We start from the raw sequence: 18,860 nt of genomic DNA on the forward strand, positions 1-18,860 counted from the left end.
AATAGGAACAACCCCAGTGTTAAAAAGATGAGCCCCTGTGGCGTTTTTGCCGACTCAGTGAATGTCAAACATGATCTTAAGTGTGAAGGTTCAAAGTTGAACCTTTTTTTAAAATTCAATTTTAAATGTGATATAACTGTTATTTGATCAGGAAAAAATGCTAAAGTGGTTGCAAGAACATACTCTTTCGTCTTATTAAATAAAAACAAGATTTCATTAAAAATGTTAGGACCCTATTATCCGTATAATAGCCCTATAACCTCAAAAATGCGAATTAGCGGGTTAGTAATTACTTAGGTAGGTTTGAATGCAGATCAAGTAATGAGACTTACCTAATTATTTAAATATTTGTGTTGAAAATGGCTCTATCGATCACACAGCAGGGCTGGTAGTGTTCAAAAGCCTTGAATATAGCAACTCTAGAGACCTCTAGCTTGAAAAAGAGACTAGACAGGAATAAAAAAAAAGACCGAAACAGGAGTTGTCGAGACATTTGCCTAAAATGAAGAAATTTACCTCATAAGAACTGGAGGTTGCTTTTATCAAATCCTGATGTGGAAGCCGGCACATTTGAGTACGTTCTGATTTAAAGTTTATACGACTTATAATGCAAACTGTATTGGCAATCAAAGTTTCGAACTAACATTATGCCATTAATAAACCATAAATGAGAAATATTTTCAATAATGTGTTACTGACAGTGCTGTTAAATGTCAAAATTTTGGAAAAATTAAAATGCTTATAGCTCCCTTGCATGCGAAACATCGCATCAGCAAATATTGGCAACCGATAGTAATTCGGAAAAGGTCACCGGGAAAAACATTTTCCGATGACTTTTTCCACTAGGAGCAATGATACTAGCAATATTCAAATGTCAAAGTCACGTGAAATTCATGACATTTAACAGCTCTGGTTACTGATACGTACTGAGGTAAAACAACTGTTGACAACAAGCCAGTAGAATTTTTTAACTTGTTAAAAAATGGTGCAAAAATATAGAGAAACAAAAAAGTTATCGCAATCTGGATTTTTTTAGGATAAAAATTAAGCTGCTAGTTAATCAAAAAGTTTTCTGGAGTCTATTTTTCCTTATTCTGATTGCAAAATTCTACTGGCTTAAGAGAAAAAAAGATACTTCAACGCGGCTATTCAGCAGCATCTTCAAGAATTTCATATCACATGTCGCAAAAAAAAAAAACTTCAAAAAATGTTCTAGCGATTTTTTCTAGAGATTTCATCTGGTGTACTTTCAGGGACTTACAGGGATAAAAATGAAATCTCCTAGATATTCCTCTACAAATTCTTCCAGTGATTTTTTGAAAGGACACTTAGAGGCTTTTCTCCAGGGAATCCTTAAGCACTCCAACGGTAGGGGAAAAGCACTAATTTCCCAGCACTAGTTTTCGACCCATTCTTACGATTTTGGCATAGGTACTTTGTACGAAAATCAGAAAATTGTCGAAGAATTGTTGTAGGTCGAAAATTAGTGCTCTTCCCCTACTATCTCCAGTAATTTTCTCAGGGATCACCCCGTTTTTTTTTCAAGAGACTATACTAGAAGTTCCTCCAGATATCCACTAACCCTTCAACCGAATTTTACAGTTGTTACTCTAGGAGGTCTTATGAAGATTTTTTGAAGATTTTTTGAAGATTTTCTAAACGTAAACCTTGGAGGATATACTAAGCAGATCGATAGAAGAATCATCGGTTAAAATCCTGGAGGAAATTCTTTGAGTAATTCCACGGGAAACAATCACCAAATGAACTCTTGGAGAAATCTTCGAAATTATCCCTGAATCTTTTAAAAAATTTCTAAATTCTCACGAAGTTCCTAGACAATGTAATGAAACAATATTAATTTTACAGTATTTGCTGTTGTAATGTCGCGGGGAATTACAAAAAAAGAGAAATGTCTGGCCTGAGTCTATGATAAAAAACCAAACACTTATCTTCTGGTTCCTTTAAGGTTACGTCTTGGCCTTCTAGTGCAAACTATGTTTATCAATTTCCCTACGTCTTTTCCTATAGATACAAAATGTTTCTGAGATTCAACGTGACATGCCGAAGTTTTGAATATAGTACATATTTGCAAAGGAGAGTGTTGCCTGCTTAATAGTTGCAAATCGAGCATTATTATGAAAAAAATGATCTCTATCCTTATTTCATCTTTATGGTAGATTTTCTAAAATAAAATAAAATAAAAATGTGTAGCGTACATTTCCTTCTATGCAATACTGTCATCAAAACCAAAAACATCCAGATTTCAATAGCTCAAATTTACTTTGCTAAAATTCACCAGCAATGTGCTGTCAGTTCCCACATTGGTCGAATTCACTGAATTTTCAGCAATTACTGGAAACCTCTGTCAATCAAGATGATATTTAAAATTGCTGATAGATTCTACAATTTGGTATTGCTGAAAAGTTTACTGAAATTTCAGTTGGACAAAATTCAGCAAAAATTTGCTGGTTTTCAACAAAAAAAAAAACAATTGATGCGTAATGATTGTAGTGACCAGCCATTTCTTTCCCACATAAATCTATTCTATATTTATATATCTTTATATTATATTTCCCTTTTCCCTTCTCATAACCCTTACAATGATAACGACAAGAATTTCTTGTGCATATCGGATGTTGAGTGTTTCATAAGAATCTTATGTAAGAGAGAAACCCAGTCAATAAATCAAGTCACAATTTGTACGTAATTTGTGTCTCAAAGTAGCTTAACGATCTCGATACTCCGGCGTATAATCTTATTTATCTGACTTTTAATTAGCATTAAGCATTTCGCACAAATTCGTAGGTGGTACAGTCCTAGAGCATTGTACATATGAGGGTTGCCTCCTTCCTGTCCGTAACTAAAGTCAGAAATTTGGGACTAACCTCTAACTCTTAGATAATATTGACGCATCCTCCAATAGTCGAGAGCTGTCCTGGCCATATCCTTGCGAAAGCTGGGAAATGGGAAATGATGATTGATTGAACACCTACTTAAGAAAGATGCAGAGAACTCTACGATCTCTCATAGGTGTTACGGGATGTTGTGGAATGTTGATGTAAAGGGTAGTACCATAGGATACGATTGGTAGACGTTCTCGCCGATAAATGGGGTAGAAGTACCAATTATGGCTATAGTACCAATTATGGCAATAGTGGGAACAAAAAGAGATTTTTCTTATTGTTTCACTAGACTATAATGGCTTATATTCACAGGAATGATTAAACTATTTATTTTTGATGGTAACTAAACCTTGAAAAGAACATTCGTGCAATAAGCTTCGAAAAATGAACATTTGAAAATTTTGCCTCACATATATGTTACCTTCTTAGCAGTTGGCTAAGGGACCTCCGTTACGAAATGTATGTTTTCATCCGGATAAACTGTTTCAACCGATGAATGTATGTTACCTAGTGAGAACAAATGAATAAATTTAGCTGGTATGCAATCAATTCTACTGTTTTAAGTTGGAAATCGTGTTATTTCCACTATGTCGATAACTGGTACAAAGAGTGTATGAGAGCCCAATTATGGCAATACTCTGGAGGCGGTTTGTTTACATTTTTTGATCAGTAAAATAAAAGAAGTAAAGCTATTTTACGGGTGACTTCCACGACGGGACGGTTCGGTAAGGCATTATCTTCATGTTTTATACTCAATTACTAAGATTTTTCAATCACACGTTCGAAAACGTTCGCGAGCGGAAGATGCTAATTTCATGATAGAGAGGGGTTTTCAGCGACACTCGATTTTTGAATTTTCCCTCTTTTTTCGTTAAAAATTGGCACTGGAAAGGTAATGTGAGATCATTTATGCTGTTTTGTATCATAATTTGCATTTACACTACATTTTGACTTCTTTTTCGAAAATTAATTTTCTCCCATGAACACATTGCAAAAAATTGATTTAACATATATTTAACCCAAAATTTTTGGAAAACTTTATGAGCGATATCGTCATTACATATTAGCGTTGCATTATCATTCGCTCTTCATGGCGTTTGAGTTCATTTCGTGCACATATTCGATAGTCCATAATTGGTACACTTTTATGTCGAATGCTAGGAACGCTATTGCCATAATTGGTACAAAGACAACGCTTTTTAAAATCCATTTTTAGAAGCTTAAAGTCAATTTAGTACTAAAACTGTTTAAATCAACAGATTCGCAAGGCTTTAAACAAGTAATTGACTCCAACAAGTCGTGCTTGCGTTTTAGAAACGCGGTTACAACTTGATTTTTATTACTACTGTTGACATATTGCATCCATAATTGGTACACCTACCCTGGTTAATATTTACGCGTTGTGATCATGCGCTGCTGATCAGAATGAACTCACCAAATTCTTTTTCTGAAACTCCTCTGCAATCCGTCGCTTCTCCCTCAATGAACACTGACTAACTTTCTGACTTCTATCATAACAAAATACTCGCTCTTCATTTTTCATTTTATCGAAAGATTCGAATTATTCCACTAGCTATAATGGAAATCACGTGAAAATCTAGCCCACAGAAAATCGCAAAATTAATATTTGAAAAACTAAAACAAGTGGCGTAGCACACTCAGCCGATTTTACTTTTCAAACGCGTAACCGAAACAAACGTGACAGAAAATTCAAAACGCAACCGCCCGCGCGCACGGCTTGCTGCGATCCCAATTCTCTCCTTATTTATCTGACTTTTAATGACCCTAACATATGATAAAAATGATCGAAGTATACGTATGAAAAATCATGAAGTTCATCAAACTATAAGTAGGGTGATGTGCTAGTATCCATCGTATTAAGCATTGATCAGTGAGAGCTGCAATTTTCCCAGTATTGCAGTGAATGATGCTGATACAAACCGATGCCAAACAATTCTTTCTCAAAACGGCTTTAGCATTGTACAATAACATTTTGATAAATCTTGATCTGTTTTTGGAAATAATGCAAAGAAAATGTATCTTATCGTATTCTCAATCCGTCGTATCGTTTTCAACTACGTCGCAATCAGTTTCCAGATTCGTCCCACAACTTACGGCTCACTGTGATGTATTGAGTGGTTAAAACACAATATATCAACGCTATAATAAAATGTTTTACTAGAATATATAGATCTACGGGCATCTTCCTTCATTCCTTCAGCATGATGGAATAATAATTTCCTTTAAAATTCATTGTTCGTCATCAAAATTCAGCCCAAACATATGAACACAATTCCTTTTGACCGTACAATTATGGCATTTGCTCACAGTACAGCGAAAACAACACAATCAAAGGAATCATATTTTTACGTCGAGCGTGGCGCACACATTGATGCGCACAAGCTTTTTTTTCTCTGTACGACGGATTGAATTTGTTTACATTCGCAATTATACGCGGCGGTTGAGGAAATTTCGTAAAGTTTGGTGTTTAATTGAAGTTTTACGGCATGTGATTGGAATGAAATCCTTCAGTGAAGAAATACGAAGGTTTTCCATAGTGAGAATAAGTGCCCGGCGAAGTAAGTCACCCACGGGGGCGGGAAGAAACTTGTGTTCGAAAGTGGTGTGACTGATGTCGATCGCTAAGCATTTCTCTCAAATCGTGTTCGTCCATGCGATTTCGGTGAAAAAGTGAAAATACAGTAGTTTCATTGCATTTTTGGTGTACAGGTGGACGAATCATAAAAGCTTTCACAAAATTACATTCGGAAAATGAATCTATGTTGCAGGTAAGTTGGAATACCCGCCGTAGTGGAACATTTTAAGTTTGATACGACGAATAGTAGCTCTTACGACGAAGTAGAACGAAACCCTAGGTACTTGGAATCATTATAGCCATTAAAGTAATCACTCGATATCGCTTCTTAGATATTTTCCTGCAATAACAAACCTTCGGAGTAGTAATCGTAACCAAAAACACCTTTCCTTCCCAGCATGCCCCTACAAACAATTGAAACTTTCCTCGAAAATCTCCATAAAAATACCGTTGCAGAAAAGTTTCCTCACTGCGATGTAAATAATACCCCTTTACTACCCGGCGGTGTTGGATGGAAACTCAGTTGCCAACTCCCCAAAAACTATCTCCACTTTGAAATACAGAACGATGGAAAGCGAAGTCTCTTCTCCGAGGTACAAATAGATGCAGTCACCGCAACGTACCGGTACATTTCAGGAACAGGGCCAGCCAGTAAAATGAAATTAAAATTCCTCTTCTCTCTTGGTCCTGCACCGACTTCGAGCGAGAGAACTGCTTCAAAGTTTCAAAATAATGCTCGACTTCCGGTCGGAAACCACTTCCGAAGTTTCTCCGTGCCCACCGATGGAGAAAATGCGAGTTTCCGTGTTAATTGTGTTTTGCCCCCGAAAGTTTGCACGCCGAATTATGCAACCTAATTATTACGCATCAAATCGACGTAAATTCCACTTGCTCAATTCGATTTTACTACCGCAAAAGCGCAAGGACGCTCAATTCCCAGGAAATTGTAGCACCTCGCGCTCGTTTTCATCTCGATTAGGGTCAGGCGGGGCAAGATGAGCACCCTAAGGATAAGCGCGATTTAAGCCTACTTAAACGTAATTATTTTGGTAAAATTGGTAACCATCCTTATCTTTTACATTATTACTTTGACCTCCAACCATTAAAAGTTTTAAAAAGTGATAAATAGTTTTCCAAATAACACTTTAAAAAATAGCTTTTTTATCATCGGTCAAAAAAACTGCGGGGCAAGATGGGCACTCCCATAAAAAGATGTAATTTACTAAAGAAAACTATTATTATTCAATGCTTGCAATATCCCAAGATATTATCTTTAATATCTGATAATATTTATCTTCAACTAGCTTAGTTTTTAAAACTTTTATCAGAAAATAAATAACTTTTCATAAATTGCTAAGATTTTACTTAAAAAACGATTAAATTTGTTGTTTGTTTGTATATTTTTTAGAAAAATTGTTTTGTGCAAAGAAGATACCGTAAGTCAAGCTCACAGCTAAATGTGGTTCTATAATTTCACACTTTTACTTAATTTTGAACATGGTGCTCATCTTGCCCCAAGGGTGTAAATTTATTAATATAATCAAAACGAATGAAATATTTTTTAAATTTGATAAAAAGTTTTGCTCCTGATTATCTACAGAAGATTATTTTATAACTATACGGCCAAAAACGTATGAATTAATTTGCTTAGGCAACTAAAATATCACTTTTAAATGAACAAATCTTATATGAAAAGGTTAATTTTTGGACTTCTATGTATTTTGGACAATATTCACGTTGTGCTGTTGATTTTTTAGCTGAAATTTATGGCCATCATATCAATTTAATGATATTCATCAGAACCCCAAATAATGTATTGAAAAAAAAATCGGTAAGAACGACACAAACTAGGGGTGCCCATCTTGCCCCGGGTGCTCATCTTGCCCCACATTCCCCTATAAAATGTTAAACGAAATTATCACCCCTCCCTCTCAACGCCTGCGGGACAAAATTTTCGGGCATGAAAAGCGCTTTAACCCGCAACCTTCACCCTCTTGGCCCAAACCGAATGGCGCCTCCGAAGACGAGCGATGAAAAAGCAATCAAAGCATGCTTAGGACAACTCTATCGAAATCCTTTGCCACCATAATAAAGTGATGACGCTCCCCGTCTAAATATGGGGTGGTAGTAAAGAAGCAGGCGGCGGCCAGACGTTATTGTTATTACAGTTTTATCGTTTGAGTTGTGCAAAAATCGAGCTCTTGAAAATCCCATAGCGTACCTACTTTGATTGCAGAGCCGTTTGGTGGAGAAACTTGCAGCTCAAGGCATGCTGTGATTATTTCAACTGCAAAATGGTATGGAGCAGGCCAGGATCAGGACCCGAATAGACAATGGCAGAAAGGATGAAAAATCACGTGTTTGTGAATGTGTGTTAAAATGTGCTCCGACCAAGTGTTGTTAAAATCCAATAATAACGACTCAATAAGGTAGGTACCTTAACATAAATAGAAGAACCGGGCAAAACTCGTTTGAGTGCTGAAATTGACCAAGTGAACATTGTCGCACCTTAACGGTGCCAAGTCAGTTATTCGGAGCAGAAGAGTAAAATTGTTTTCATCTAACTAAAGTGATAAAAGTGGATTACTGGAAAAGTGTTGTTTGGAAGCTGAATGAAAACGTTAATCTACGTTACGGCAGAGAATTTTCTAGCTCTGATTGTCCAAACGCAATTCTTGTTTTATTCGAATATGATATCCAAGAGTTGTGACTGGACATCCGTGGCTCGAAATAAGGAAACATCCCGCTAAGAATAAAATGATAGAAAAAACATAAAAGAAATTTAGAATGTAAGTTCATTATTCTGTGAATTCAAAAAAGTGACAAGTCTTAGATATATAGAAACCTCTAGTAGACAGATTTTAAACATTTGGCTCGAGGAGTTGATTAAAACATGAGTGGTCATAATATAATGCTGACTCTCAATGCAAAATGTATTAGTCTTATATGGAGTTAACTCTCCATATTCCGTATCTAATTATTAGATGCATCTGGGTGAAAGTATTCAAAAAGAAATCTTGATTATTAAAAAGAATTGTTTACAAAATTCATTGAAAATAGCAGTCGTCCTCGTATTTTTTTTAGCGAAATATGACCAACAAATCGTACCTATGTAAAGAATTACCTTAAAATTCATTTTAAAATGTTGGACAAAAATATTAACAACCTACTTAATAATAAATGGTTTAGCAATATTTACAAGAACTTGAACATTCCAAAATTCCCGTAAAACTTACCTTGGGTTCTCCCTTATAAACGTACTGTTTTGGTTTATCTTACGCACCCTTTAGACCTCATCAAAGAGCACATAAAATAAATCATTCTGTTTGATTCCTCCTCACTTAACTTTCGAATGGTGGGAAAATGTTGATTCCGCAACATGGATAATTTAAAAAAGTAGAAATGTATTGACTTTTTGATGATTGTTATTCCGACACTTACTTACTTTTGCCGCATATTCCAGACAGTTTGATTAAAATTCCGGACACCTCATGAAAAACATAAAAAAGGCAAATCATTAATTGAAATCGTCAAACCACTAAAGTGACGCAAAAGGTAGCTGAACATTATAAATTTTCAAAGATATCTATCTCTTATTAATGTATTCAAATCCTCTGAGCAGAATCTCATAGAGAAACTTAAAAGTAGATGGAGTACCTTGTACCTTCTAATTCCGCTCCTAAATGCTTAACACTTCAGTCGTCGCGCTGTTGTATTTGGTACAACACCGTTGAAAAAAACTCGCTTTTCGTTCACAATTCCAGCGCGGTGGTTCTGACGGTGACAAACCGCGCGACGACTGGAAGGTTAAGAAGACTGCAAGTGGTAGTCGAAATACGCGTATCTGTCAAAGGATAAGCATTTAGGGGCGGAATTAAAAGGTACAAGGTACTCCATCGACTCCATCGACTATCATCGAGATATCTATGAAAAATGATTATTAAAACAAGCCTTGAAAGTTAGAACTTTTGAAAGGCAAAAATTGAAACATTTGGTGTGAAATATTTCCCATGCAAAAAAGAGTGTCCGCAAGCATACAATAGTCCTGGGTTCGAATCCCAGCCGAGCACGTGGATTTTTTTCATAATGTCACCCATAATCAATCCATCTTTACCACGCGTAATGAGTTCCTAAAAACTTAATAAATACTGTTCATGCTCATAACATGAATGTCTCTATCATTACACATGTTTGACACTTTGACATAGATTACGCAAGAGGAAATCATCGAAAAGCTATTGAGAATTTGGGAAATTTGACACTTACTTTTGCTTTTGCTGGCTCTACGTCCTTCAAGACATGTCCAGCGTCGAAATGTTACGCCAACTGACTCGGTCCATGGCTGCTAACCTCCAATTTCTCGATCGCCCCACACTTCCAAGATCCTGCTCCACTTGGTAAAACCACCTAGCTCGTTGCGCTCCCCTTCGTCTTGTACCAGCCGGATTTGAGGTGAACACCATTGGCGGGATTGTTGTCCGGCATTCTCACAACGTGTCCCGCCCATCGTACCCTTCCAGTTTTGGCGACTTTCTGGGTACTGGGTTCACCGTAGAGTTGCGCAAGCTCGTGGTTCATTCTTCTCCTCCATACGCCGTTCTCACATACTCCGCCAAAGATCGTCCTAAGCACACGTTGTTCAAAAACTCCTAACGCTTGCAGGTCCTCTTCCAGCATTGTGCACGTCTCATGCCCGTAGAGGACTACCGGTCTTATCAGCGTCTTGTACATGGTACACTTAGTACGGAAGTGAAGTTTACCAGACCGCAAGGTCTTGTGGAGTCCATAGTAAGCACGACTTCCGGCAATGATACGTCTTCGCATTTATCTGCTGCAGTTGTTATCCGACGTTATCAATGATCCGAGGTAGACAAATTCGTCCACAACTTCGAACTCATCCCCGTCGATCATCACGCGTCTGCCAATGCGAGCTCTATCGCGCTCGGTTCCTCCAGCCCACAGATATTTTGCCTTCGACGTATTTAACTTCAATCCAAACCGATCTGCTTCACGTTTCAGCCTGGTATACTGTTCAGAAACCACCTGGAACGTTCTTCCGACAATGTCTACGTCGTCAGCAAAGCAGATGAACTGGCTGGATTTATTGAAGATCGTGCCCCGCATGTTGAAGCCCGCCCGTTTCATAACACCTTCTAGCGCAATATTGAACAGGAGGCAGGAAAGACCATCGCCTTGTCGAAGTGCTTTGCGTGTTTCAAACGGGTCCGATAATGCACCCGATATCTTCACACAGCACTGTACACTATCCATCGTTGCTTTGATCAGTCTAGTCAGTTTCCCCAGAAAACCATTTTGGGAAATTTGACAACACTACACAAATTTACCACCAAACTATCAAAGCTTTATTCACCATCGCTCAAAGTTCAATAACTCATACGTTCATAAGGTATACCTGAAATACACATTAACATTAGATATTCAATTTACACTAGGAGTCCCGCGATCAAAAACATCTATATAGATTTTCGACAAACATCTATATAGATCCCAAAGACAATTTTCAGCTTTCTAGGTGGTGAAAGGTGAAAGGTGGCCTAAAGACAATGTAGGTTTATATGGAAATTACTATGGAGAAATTTTGAGAAATGTTCCAAACACGCTAGTACTGTAATGTAAGTAAAAACTTATCATCCCATATTGAAAACTCATTCTTCAAACCTCCATGAAGCAACAAATCCTTTTTGAGCTAATTTTGTTTAGGATTTTTGTACATGTTTGCAGGGCTATAATCCCATATTAAGCTAAATAATAGCAAACAAATTCATAAATATCTCTTCTGCTATCCGTCGGATTGAATTTCTCTCTTCAGTAAATTTCTTTATTATGGTTTGAAGAATGAGTTTCCAATATGGGATGATAAGTTTCTACTAACAATACAGTACTAGCGTGTTTGGAACATATCTCAAAATTTCTCCATAGTAATTTCCATATAAACCTACATTGTCTTTAGGCCACCTTTCAATCACCACCTAGAAAGCTGAAAATTTCACAGAACACTATTTTTATGGTAAGGATGTTGATGAACATGGGAGATTGGATTCTCAAACATTTTTCAATTTTGAACCGCCCTAATGTCCATATCCTCAAGTTTTGTACGAATGGAACAATTGAACCAATACATTTTTTTTGTTTACTGAAACTGCGTGAGAATCGTGTCAAATCTTACTGAAAAGGTTACTACTTTAAATTTATCAGATTCGAAAAATAATTCGAGCACCCGTAACGAGGTAAATTTGGGTAGGTCGCTAATTTCGACAGCTAAACTTCTAGTGCTTTGGATATGTATGATAGAGGTTTGGTATCTTCGACAAAGTATTTTGAAATAAGTTGCACTACATTTTGATCCCTTTGGTTTTGAACTAGATTACTTGTAACTGATCATAATCAATTTTATCTTTTATTATGAACGTACTAGTTCTAAGTTTCCTTCTGCAATGTTGTTCAAAGAGACATTTTTGACATTTTTTTTAGACATAAATATGCTTGTTTAAGTGCAGTGAACATGTTTGAGCAGGAATATGAATATTTTATTACATTCAAAATTTAAATCACTGAAAAGAACTAAGATATACATCTTTTTCTTAACTTTTTGCCTATGAACCGAAATATAAAGCAATGTCATGCAGTTTTTTCGACATTAATTTGATTGCAGTAGTCCAGTGAACATTTTTGGTGAGTAATAGAACTTCAAAATTACACTCAAACTTTATTTTACTTAAAAACTTTATAAATTCCTAGTTTTTTATTCTGTTTACACATAAATCAAATTTCTAAGTGATAACATGTAGTTTTTGACATAAAATATGTTTAATGAGTTCAGTGAACATATTTGAACCTAAAGTTTCCATCCTGTTTGCCTGTGAAACAATGTTTTTAGCAATGACATGTAGTTTTTGTGGCATGAATTCTTTTGTAGAAATCTAGTGAATATTTTTGGACAGAAGATAATAATTTTTGGATACACTCAAAATTTCTTTCACTAAAAAAATACGAAAAAACTTATTTGTATTGTGTGGCTTCAACACAAGTATCCAACTGACGACGTGTAGTTTTTCGACAATAATTTTATTGAACAAGAACATTGCCTATGTTTGAGCAGAAAGAGGAACTATGGATCAGATTGAAAATTACTTTTTGTTTAAAAAAATACCATATCCTCTAGTTTTCGAACCTATTTGCCTGTAAATCAGAATTGAAATCGACTAAATATAGTTTTTCAGCATTAAATTTCTAGTTAAAATGCAGTCCACATGTTGAGGATAAAATAAACATTTTTATTACACTCAAACTTTTAACAACTAAGAAACCCACTATTTTTGCATGTAAATTCATGTTTGAAGCGTTTTTTCGATAAAACATTCAGAGAAATCCAAATTCTAACTTTGATAATGCATGTGTCCACTTATTGGATCGACGTTTTAAATGCTTACAGCAAACACTACTTAAAAGTTCTCGAAATACGCCGTCTATCTCAAGTTAGGGATGGTACACATATCACGCTAAATTTCAACTTTTCCGACCCTGTTACGTTTTTTGTTTGAGTCTTCTGAATATTTTGTAAGGCTTGTCACACTTGGCTTAACCACTCCCCTTGGAGCGTGACATAATTTGTGCATGAACCCTTATTGGGTTGAAGGCACTTCCTAGTGTTATCTACAGTCAACTCTCCCTAACTCGATATTGAAGGGACCATCGAGTTAGGGAGGTATCGAGATACAGAACACATATTTTTCAATTTCTGAAATTTTTATTATTTAGTACATCTAAAATAGTAAATTAAATGTGAAAAAATGTAAATTTTTAGCACATTTATCAACGCGATATTTCAAGTCAATTTTTTTTATTTTCATCACCTGAAATGGCTTGTCAACCTTCATTTTACTATCAGTATAATCATAATAATCAAATTTATGAAATTTATTTACAGTTGGAGCATATTTGAAAATTTTCTTGCAAATATCGAGTTAGAGAGGTAAACTTCCATAGGAAATTGAAACAGATGGCATCGAGTTAGGGAACATCGAGTTAGAGAGGTATCGACATACAGAGAGATCAAAGTATGCTAGATTGGAGGGACCTCGCATTCCATGAGTTAGTAAGGGAGCAAGGGAAAGTTAACTGTAGTTTGCTTTCTGGCACAAAGTCAACAATGCAACATCATTCCAAGCGATGAAATATTATATTTTTTGATAGTTTCAAAATTCTAAAGAACATGTTTGCGAGAAGAAAGTTTTTTTTAACTTAAAAAAAATTTAAACCTGTTTGCCAATGAATCAGAAATTTTACCCGATAACATGTAGTTTTTTTTCGACATGAACTAAATTACGGAAGCGCAGTGAACATGTTTAGACAAAAATAAAATAAATGATTTAAATTCAGATTTTTTTATTGAAAAACTACGAAACCCTTATTTTTTTAACCTGTTTGCCTATACACCCAAATTGAAAGCGATGACATACAGTTTATTTTGAACATAAATTTGAATATCAAAGACTTGTGAATATGTTTGGGCAGAAACTACAATTTTTGATTACACCTGAAATGTATTTAACAGTCAACTCTATATTGAAGGGATCATTGAGTTAGTGATGTATTTCCGTACGGGTTTGGGCCGAAAGTTCTCAGATTTTCATGAAACTTTTTCCACAGGCAGGGCTCATCATCGCTTAATGTTGCCACCGATACCATCACAAGGACCTTTTCCATGTGAGGTTGGAAAAAAGTGCCATTCTGCTTTAATTTTAAAATCATTTTCAAAAGAAAGAATCCCTTTTTCAGTGTAATAAAAAATTGAGACAGAAACAGATTTTTTTTCAGTTTTTCTTAGCGGTGTAGTTTTTTATGAAAAATATCATCCATTCCGACTTATACTTCATTAAAACCAATCCCATATCTTTTTTTCATATCTTGTTTTAGAAAATTTGCAATTGCTTTGATAACAAATCTTTGTTTTTCCGATGCTTCGATTGAAACATGCACTCAGGCAAATTGACTATCGATAAACATAGATGATAAACACCTTATGAAAATTCGCCACAAGAAATCGGATTGAAATTCATAAATTTGCCTTATGAAACCAGAATTTGAAAACAAAAAACGTTTTCGCGGCAACCTGGAATCGAACCAAGAACCTTGCGATCGATAGGCCCGAGCGTACACCACGCCCCTATCGACGCCTTGATGTGGAGTGATGCTAAAACGATACATAAAGCGTTCGTATTGCAATATTTGTTCCACCTTTCATAAGGCAATATGTATGAAATTCGATAGTCCAGTTCGCTGCGTGTGGGTTTTCAAAGAAAAGGCTTATATGGTCATTTTCCACAAAATTGGCCATAACTCAAAAACGAAACAAAAGTACATTTCAAAAATTTCAGCGATTAGAGCTTATGAAATTATCTTCTCAAAAATATATTTTTGAAAGTTTTCCACTAATTGGAACATAGTTTTTTCCGGCTTTTATTTACGAATTTTCTCAATGGTGGAAAATTTTGTGGAAAACAGTTTCCAGTTAATATTTTGTTTTTATTCCTGAGAAAATTTTCTTTCATTTTCATTAAAAAAAACTTTGTTTCTACGATGCTTCTTTCATGAGTTATGATTTTTCAAAGAAAAGGCTCAAAAAGGGCACATTTGCACATTTTTTACAAAATTGGCCAAAGCTCAAAAACGAAAAAAAGTACATTTCAAAAATTTCAACGATTAAAGCTTATGAAATTATCCTCTCAAAAATATTTTTTTGAAAATTTTCCACGAGTTGGAGCATAGTTTTTCCGGCTTTTCTTTACGAATTTTCTCAACGGTGGAAAATTTTGTGGAAAACTTTTTCCAGTTAATATTTTTTATTTATTCCTGAGAAAATTTTCTTTCATTTTCATAAAAAAAACTTTGTTTCTATGATGCTTCGTTCTTGAGTTATGAATTTTCAAAGTAGTGTCAGGGGAAAACAAAAAAATTCCAACTGAGTTTTCCGGGAAAATAAGCGACCCTGAATTTTTCTCAATTTTTTTTATTCATATATTGATGAGCCCTGCCTGTGGAAAAAGTTCCATGAAAATCTGAGACCCTTAGGCCCACTTTGTATGGAAATTTAAAAAAAATCCTTTAGTGTAAATGAGCGAGATGGATCAACTAGGTCCGAGCTCTATAAAGAAAACAAAGAAAAAAAAACTAGTGTAAATCAAGGCAGTCATGAAACTCAGTCATCATTATGGCTCTCTAACTCATTAGCGTGTTACGAAATATTGAGTTAGGGAGAATTGACTGTACCTAAAAATCTATGAAAACCCCTATTTTTACCCTTTTGCAGGTAAATCAAAATTCATAGCAAAGACTTTTTGGTTGCACTAAATTTCAATTCTACTCCAGCAAACACACTGTTTCTCCACAATCAAATGTATGTAGAGAAACTACATGTCATCGTTTTGAAACCCGATTTGTAGGCAAAAAGTTATATTATTATTATTATTTAGATCAAATCCAAGAGGATCAAAATGTAGTGCAACTTAGTCCAAAATACTTTGCCGAAGTTTCTAAATTTCTAGCATATATATCCAGTGCACTCAAGGTTTTGGTCTGGAAGAATTCCAGAGAATCATGTTGGTTTACCAGAAATAATCATGTTGGTTTTCCTGGAAACACAGATTTTTTTAAACGAATTCCTCTACAAATTTCAAAATGGTTGCTTCGAATATTTTATTTGAAAAATAAATAATGGATAATGGATAAATGGAATAAACAATGGATAAGCTGAAAATCCATTGAAAAATTCTTTTTAAAATTCCTTGGTGCATGCATGCAAGAATGTCTGGAAAAATATCTGGATGTATTTCTGAAATTAATTCTCAAATCATTCTTGAAAAATAATAGGGCTGAGGAAATTCATAACATTTCAAGGTTAATATTAAATAAATCACTGAAACTATTGATGAGAAATTCCTGACAGGATCTCTAAAAGAATTTCTGTAAATATTCTTGAAGGAGTTCTTATAGACATCCTGGAAGATTCTTCGAAAAAAATGTCTTGATCAAGCTCTGCAAGAATTAGGTAGTTTTAGAAGAGTTTTCAGAAAATATTAAAATACAATACAGCGAGATTTTTGAAAAAAAAAAAAATTCTCGAGTGTATTGCTGGAAAAATCTCCAAGAAGGGTCTAACAGAATTTCTTCAGAGATAAGATCATGTTGAAAAATCTCTGAGGAATCTTCTTCAGAATTGCTGTAATAATCCGTGTAAAAACACAAAAGAACTTTTGGAAAATTTGCAGGATTTTTCCTTCATTCTACCTTTGAGAATTTCTAAAGTTTTTTTTTCCTTAATGCAGAATGAAACGGAATTCAAGATAAAAGTTGTAGACGATAGCACTTAGATCTTGTGCTGTTTTTAGAAAGAGTTGTTTTGAAAATTCAGACACAAATTTTAAATTGCTTTTACTGTATTTTATAGAGGATTTAAATAAAAATTGCAAAAAAATCTAAATTTTCAAAGGAATTCATAAAAAGAAAATGGTCACAGTACATTTTTTTTAATTTAAGCATCTGAATGAAAATGGAAAGAGTCAGAAAAACAAATATTTTCCAGAGGTTAATAAAAAAAAATTGAACATGTCTAAAAATCTCTAACACTATTACTTTAGTAAATTCCTGGACAAGTCTCTCGGAAAATAGCTGGGGAAATTGTAATAGTAAATTCCCACAGGATGATCATAAAATAATTGTCAGAAAATCAATGAAAATAACTGAATGTTTTTTTTTTAACTGATTCCTAAACAAATTTCATAATTTTTTGAGTTTTCTTCAATCAATTCTTGAAGAAATTCTTAATTAATTTTCTAATAACTTATGGAATTATTTTTGATTTTTTCACTTACAGAACCCTAGAAGAATTTCTTTTAGAATGTTGAAGGTATTCCTCCATGGGTTTCTTGAAAAATATTGAGGGAGATGAATAGAAAAATGCAGTAAGACATTAATCGGGAATTCTATAGACGGCTCTTTAATTTTTTTTTATAAATTTTGTTTTGGAAAAATCCTGTATGAATCGTGAAAGTCATTCTGGCGAAAATCCCGAGGAAACTCGTTAATTATTTTTGGATAAATCTCAGAAAAAAACTGATGTTCTTCAATTTTTAAGCGAGAATTCTTGACAGCATTCATAGAATTCCTAGATATGATTACCCTCAAACTTCATGAAAGAACCTTTGAAAAAAAAACTCTGGAAGAATTCCAGTGTATTTTCGATATCCTATATAAAAACTTAAAAAAGTTTTTGAAGACAAATGTAATGATAATAATCATGTTTGTTTTCCTGGTGTAATCACTAGAGAAATTTCTATACAAATACATTAATAAATTTCACTACAAATTTCGAGACGGTTACTATGAACATTTTCTTGGAGAAAAGTTGAAAAATCCACGCAAGCATTCATTTTACATTTCCTCAGTGTATGCACGCAAGAATTGCTAGAGAAATATCTGGATGTATTTCTGAATTAATTTGTCAAACCATTCTTGGAAAATTAATAATGCTGAGAAAATTCTTAAAGTCGAGAAATCGACTCTAGTACACGACATTGAAGACGGCTTTACAGTTGAGGTCGAAATACGCGTATCTATCAAGGATACAAACTCTGGTGGTATTAAATATTTGGTATTCATTTGTTTAAAATTTTAAGGTTATTTTTACCTAAATCATGATGAAAAATTCTTGGCAGAATCTCAAAAAATACATCCCGGAAGGATCTTTGAAAAAAAAAAGTCTTGATGAAGCTCTGCAAGAATTCTGAGGTAATTAAGCTGAAGATACATCTAAGCCAAACCTAAAATTTTACAGAGCACAAATCTTTAGAACCAGACAGTCGTTAAGGCTGAAAAATTGAACGATTGGTCAAACACAGTGATCAATCGATCAATTTTGGTTATAACACAATCGGTTGTCCGGTTCTCAATATTTGTGCTTTGAAAAATTCGTTTTTTGGCTTCGTTGCATTTTCACCGTAAGAAGAATGTTCAAAAAATGTTATCATACAATTATTAGGTAAGCTTTTGAAAAATAGAAAATCTTGTTTTCTTCCGAATATTTTGCTGGAAAAAATGCTAAGGAATGTCTAAACTGAACCCTTGAAAAAATCTGATTATTTTAAAAATACTAAGGAAAACTTCCTCAAAAAAATCTTGTGAAATATTAGGTTGACTCCTTTGAGAATTTCTAGCAAAATTGAGTGAAGGATCCCCAGAGAATTCATAAGGATAACCTAGATTACAATGATGGTTTTATGAAAAACAAATAAAGATAGGACTAACTCTGCAAGAATTTCTGTTGGAATTGATTGATGAAAAAT

This window comes from Aedes aegypti, chromosome 2, assembly GCF_002204515.2.
Source record: "Aedes aegypti strain LVP_AGWG chromosome 2, AaegL5.0 Primary Assembly, whole genome shotgun sequence".
Taxonomy (NCBI): Eukaryota; Metazoa; Arthropoda; class Insecta; order Diptera; family Culicidae; genus Aedes; species Aedes aegypti.